Source organism: Platalea leucorodia (genome assembly GCF_965183815.1).
Source record: "Platalea leucorodia genome assembly, chromosome: 4".
NCBI classification, from domain to species: Eukaryota; Metazoa; Chordata; class Aves; order Pelecaniformes; family Threskiornithidae; genus Platalea; species Platalea leucorodia.
The window spans coordinates 52,329,823-52,335,822 of NC_138826.1; the positions used below are offsets into that span (position 1 = coordinate 52,329,823).

The 6,000-nt window shown below is 49.0% G+C and overlaps 1 protein-coding gene across 1 annotated transcript in view; it reads right to left on the reverse strand.

The window, feature by feature from the left end:
• Nucleotides 1-2,597, reverse strand: part of STK38L (serine/threonine kinase 38 like) — a 53,230-nt gene extending 50,633 nt beyond the window's left edge. Inside the window, exon 1 of the mRNA XM_082310339.1 lies at nt 2,478-2,597. The gene's annotated coding sequence lies outside the window, so the exon portion shown is untranslated. The remainder of the gene's footprint in view (nt 1-2,477) is intronic.
• Between the last annotated feature and the right edge of the window lie 3,403 nt (nt 2,598-6,000).

Consider the following 6,000-nt stretch of genomic DNA (forward strand, 5'->3'; position numbering starts at 1 on the left):
AAAGGACTCAAGAGAGATCCCAAACTCCAGCAGGTAACTTAAATGATTAAAAACTTCTACCCACTGTTCAAGCTTCAGGGACATACAGATAGATGAGCCAAAAGGAGGCTACACAGAAGTCCTGAGAAACAACAGCCAGGCAAACCTCACCCACGTGCGTGAGAAGCTGTGCATACACTGAACTCCAGTGGAACTTCAGTGTGCCATCCCATATCCTTCCAACCCACCGGAGGCCCACCAGGGACTCCACTAAGCACAGGATCAGACCCTCAGAGGTCAGCAACAGAAGGCTTGCACAAGCAGGTCCGCAATGGATCATTTGACAAAACTTCTGTTCCCCTGGGAACATGCCCTCATTGCACACCCAGAGCGTAGGGGCCTGGTCCAAGTCCACTGCAAGTTAATGACAGGGTGGGGGTTTGTTGTTTGGTTTTGGTTTTTTGTTTGTTTGTTTTTTAGAAAGACTAACTTTCTGCAAGAAAAGGCAGAAGAAATAAAGCATGATACCTGTCCACTGTAAATATTTGCTTCTGAATTCTGTTTAGCTAGCGGTTTGGGGGTTTCTTTTCCCCAGCAATGTTTGAGAAATAAGATGCTTAATTTTAGAATTTTTTTTAAGTTCTGTTAAGCAATAATATTTAAATTGAACATATACTATGCAGTGTATAATGCGAAAAACATCTGAGTTCCAGTTTCACAGAACTATGCAAATTTGACCTTTCCTAATCCAAGACACCTTTTAACAAAAGCAGGAAAACACATCTACATATAGCACAGAAGACAAAACTGCATCAGTTCTATTAGATACGGTAACAGATTTCTCAGATGCAATGAGTGCGGCCACTGCTCATCACCTCTCAGGTTAGGAGCCCATGGGCTAGCATCTCAGTTAACTGCGCAGAGTAAAATTAAGACTGATACTCTTTCACCCGTAAGTTCCTAAAGTATACACAATGAAAGCAGTTTTTAAGATTTCTGTGTATATTCAGGCATCTTTTATGGAACACGCACAACAATTTAGCGAGATTTATTAGTGTTATATACGCTCACAAATAAGATCCTTCTACTTCAAGCGACTTCAAAAAACTGTAATCAAAACACTGAATCAGCATACGTGACAAAACCCAACATAAATAAAAGTAAAATTCCAAAATGAATTTCACTGCTCTTTAGCAAAGAGCAAGTAAAAGCAAAACAACATGAATATATCCCACCAGATATCCTGTAAGAAACTTTGTTTTTTTTAAAGTCGAACTTCAGCATTGCTTTTATTCAGAGGCTACATCACGGCTCGTTCATTCCCATTCTGGATTTTGCAAGAGGAGATCAGGTGTGCAACACCAGCGGAGGCAGCCTTTTAGCAGGCTTGTGAACTCTATTAGCCTAACCCAAGACGTTCCGGATTAATTAAAACCAAACAAAACCAGGAGACAGCTCATAGCTCGTAGCATTTAACTTTATCTTAGTCACTGCAAATTGCCTAAAGATACAGAGCAGGAGCCGGGCTGTCCAATTACGGGCCCAATCCAAAACTCCTTTGGCTCAGGGAAACCTTGCAAGAGCAGGTCTTGGATTCGTTCACCTGAGAGTTTTGTCTGCTTGCTTGCGCGGTTTTTAAGCGCAATACAGAGGCAATTTTGCCCCTTTACTTATTTATCTGTTTCTGAAGAGGGCAGGAGAGGCTTCAGCCCGACAGCCGCGCTGCCTGCCGCGGGGACGCCCCGCGCCGCCTCACGATCGCCCGCCGCCACCGAGCCCGACCCCGCCGCGCACAGCGCGGACCCACACCCGCCCGGCTTCGCCTCCCGCCCCGCCGCCCGCCCCCCTCATCTCTCCCCCCGCCGCCGCCAGCCCCGGCCGGGCACCGCCGGCCCGCCGCCCGCCGCCCCAGCCCCTCGGCGCTCCCTCCGGGCGCCGCGCCCGGCCGCCAGCCGCCCGCGGGGCAGGCGCCCCCCGAGCTCAGCCCTCGCTCCCTCCCGGCCGGGGGACGGAGCGGCTGGCGGCGGGGCACCCCCGCGCCTGGCTGGCTGGCGGCACCCACCCCGGCGAGGCGGACGAACTCGGGCAACTTGTGCCGCCGGCGGGAGGCGGCAGCCCCCGCTCGCCCGCCGGCTCGGCGGCAGGGGCAGAAGTCACCGGAGGGGCAGCGCGCCGGCGGCAGGCGGCCAAACCGCCCCGGCGGCTGCCCAGCCGGGAGCCGCCCCCGGTCCGCCCGCCTCCTCCCGGGGCTGGGCAGCAGCCGGGGCTAAGGCTGCTCTCCCGCAGACTCTACGGCTATGGCTGCTCCTGCTGCCTCACGGTGGGGGGGAAGGAGGGGAGGGGAGGCAGAGGGAGGTCTCCAGTCTCCAGTGACAGGGTCCCTTCTCCCCCCGCACCACGCCAGGGGAAGGCGGCTCCCCCACTCCGGGGAGAGGGCCGGGCCGGGCCGAGGGGCGCCCCCGGGGCGGAGGGCTGCGCCGGCTCCCCGCAGCACTCACCCTCCCGCCGGCTCCTCGCTCGCTGCCTGCGGCCGGCGCCTCTGCGAGCACGGCCCCCTCCCCCGCGCTAATGGCAGGAGGAGGCGGGCGGCGGGAGGGCCTCGGCGGGGGGATGTTTACTGGCGGCTCTCGCGAGAGCCCGGCGCCGCCGAACCGGGCCGCCATTGGCTGCTCCCGCCGCCCGCCAGCGGCGCGGCCCGCCCCGCCCCGCGCGCCCCGGCCCTCTCCTCCTCTCCTCTCCTCTCCTCCTCTCCTCCTTCTCCTCCTCGTCCTCCTCCTCCAAAGCAGCCGAAAGTTCCTCAGGAGCGGCGGCCGGCAGCGAGCGGCCTCGCCTCCGGCTCTTCCCGGAGCGCAGGCGCTGCCCGGGGCCGGCCGGCTCCCCGCGGGCCGCAGGGACTGCCTTTCTCTGCAGTCGAAGCAGCCAGCTTCAGCCTTGGCTGGCAGCAGGCTCTGGCGGTTAGAGGCTCACTGAGGGGCTTGTAGTTGTGAAGAGGTCTCGCAGTCAGGAGGGCACCGTTCAGCTTGCCTTGAGCACACGTAGCTGCCCAGGTGCTCACAGAGAAGGCAGCAGAATTAACTGGAAACAGTGCATTTGCAGGCCTTTTGCTCTCCTACCCTTCCGTCCCACCACCGAAGTACAAGGGTAAGGACGTTAACACAGGCAGAAGATAAGTGAAACCGTGCTTTGGTTTTAGTACTACCTGATCATAAAACGAAGCGGTGGCACTTATGGGGAAAGCTGTTACCCCCAGGATGCAGCAATACAGATTTCTTACACAGCCAGCTACATAGAAGGCACATCTCTGAGCTCAGATTGGAAGAATGACAAAGTACAGCCGTCTTCTGCTTCTGTCACAACATGCAACGTGTGGAAGCTAGTGAAAGTTTGTCCTAGGGTCGTCACTTGACTTGAGGATAGTTGCTGATGAAGATGACTTATTTGGCAGCCGCATTTAATTTGTTTTATCTCATTAGTCTCTATATAGAGACAAGAGCCTTAGGAGCTCTGTACACTAAAGCAGGTTTCTTGCCCAAAGATCTTACCATCTCAGGACCTGCGAATGTATCTCCGTGTCCCCTTTGCCTGCAGGCAGAGCCAGGAAATTCACTGTGGACCTCCCTGAGCACTGTAGACCTACCTGCTGAGACCGGTTTTCAGAAGCATTAGATTTGGTAGGTTTGAAATGCCTAGATGCCTAGGATGATGCCTAGAATTAGCATGTTTTAACTTGAATGCGATGCAAGAGTGCTTCCTGGAGGGACTGCCCTTTGTGATATCTGAACTCCGTTTCCACATTTGGAGCCTGCGGTAATGAAGTTGTGCACTCGCATTTACCATGTTGCAGTGTTGAAAGCACAGACATAACCCAGAAAAAGAATTGGCAAGAAGGGAAAAGACACTCTACACTATGATAAGTAAATTCAAAATAAACTGGTTACGGATCTAGAAAAGCAGTATTTTGCTAAAGCACCCTTCCCAGAGCAAAAGAAGTCTTTAAAAATCTTTATCAGTAACAATGGTAAATGGGAGTGACAGACACCCCTGCCCCCCCAGCAGGAATGGGGACTGATTTTGACTGGGGATTTCTGGTGTTTGGGAGTTTTGATTTCAGTATCTTGCTTCTGTCTGCTCCCTTGCTCTAAAGCTTTCAAAGGGAAGTTGGGGGAGGCAAGGTCAGTCTCAGAGACAGTGAGGACCAGCTGTGACAATGAAAATTGAATGAATATTCACAACATGACGTTACAGTTCCTGACTTACTGCTGTTACTCCTCTTGTGGGTCCTGCCAGCACAGCAGATGGCAGACACTGAAAGACTGTTGTACCAGTGGAAAATTACTGAGTTTTGTTGGTCCTGTGTATGTGCATGTGCAAGGGGGGAAGTGGGGCAAACTTCTGTTAATTTAATTATTTTCATGAGAGGAAAGGAAAACGAATGGTTCCTAAGACTACAAAAATTACTGGCATGTAAAGAACCAGTCTCTTATTTTAGAAGAATTATAGGTGTCTGTTTACATTATAAGTTTTCCTTGTAATTCCATATAACTTTCCTCATAAGTCAGAACTGTGAGTTTTCCTAAATAGTAGAGCAAGAGAGACATTTATTTCCTAAATAGAGTGCAAAAAGAGAACAACATTGTAGCACTGTGTGCTACTTAAGAGACCAATGGAAAAACTAAGTATTTAATGTTTCTATTTTTATGTGGCTCTAAAAGTATTTATGTTAGTGGATTTTCCATTGCAAAACAGATGTGGGTTTTTTTTTGTTGTTGTTTTATTTCGTTGTTTACTTAGCTATAGACATAGAAGGTTATCTTACCTGATCTGGCAATGGGATAACCACTGTTGCAGTTGAAGTCAATGGGACACCTAATGTGAATGCAGTTAAGCATGTCCGTAATCTTCAAAGGTCTGCACACTTAAAGAAAGCTACAACCAAATGCTCATCCTGAAATGAACCATGGCAGAACCAAACCTGCAAGTAATTTCTGTGCAGGCAAATGAAGTACAGAGAGATGACAGAAATGCATAAGGTTTTAACCAAAACTATGATGCAACTTAACAGTTACAAAATGCAGTGTTTCCCCAATAACTTCTGTTGGCGTATATTTGCAGAGTTAGCCCTTAATTTAGAGGTATAAGAACCTATTCACTATGTAGAAGGGCAACAGCTCTTTAAGTTGCCAGACATAGGACTTACTTAGAAAAAGATTTTGAAACAAAATCTTTGTTCTAAATGTACATACTTCTGCACACTGTATAATGTTCCAGTCTTGCAAGTTGCAACAAGCAGCAAAAGATTCTGCACCCTCTGCTCGGACGGTTCCAGCTGCAGCATCAGGATACACCCTGGTGCGCAGCAATTAAAGGCAAACACAAAAGCCTAAATACCTATTGTCAAATTCCACTGAACCTCTGAAGCCTTCAAAAAACTTAGGGGAAGGTCTGTAGCAAACCAAAACAGTATTGTCCTCAGTATTGTAATCCAAAAGAGGGATATCTTTTCTCTGAAAGGACGTTTATGCGAGGTTTTGACACACATTTCTTTCTTCTGCAGTCGTTGTAATAAATACAAATTGCTATATCAGAGTCATGCTGGAGATGTCTCTTGGAAAGATTCTGGGTTTTTTTTAACCATGGAAGGTCCTTCTCAGCATCAGAAATAACCTATAAATGTTTAATTCACAGGAGGCATTACAAGTAGTTTGCAACTAACTACTTAATCAATGTAACATTTAGCAATCCATTCTGACTTTCCTTTCTTGCTTTCTTACTGTTTTTCTCTACAATATAAACCAGTTGCATTTCTTAAAATGAGCCAAAAATACCAAAACTGTTAAGACTGGTTAAGAAATAACGCAGAGCTAGGTAAGCATAATGCAAGTCATACAGAAACATTCACACAGATTTTCCAGTGTCTTATGATTTTTTAGCTGCTGTCGATACTATTTTTAATCCAAATTTTACTTGTAACTCCCTGATCTGCCTAAATAGCAAAAGCACATGTTTTTGTTGTTTAATATG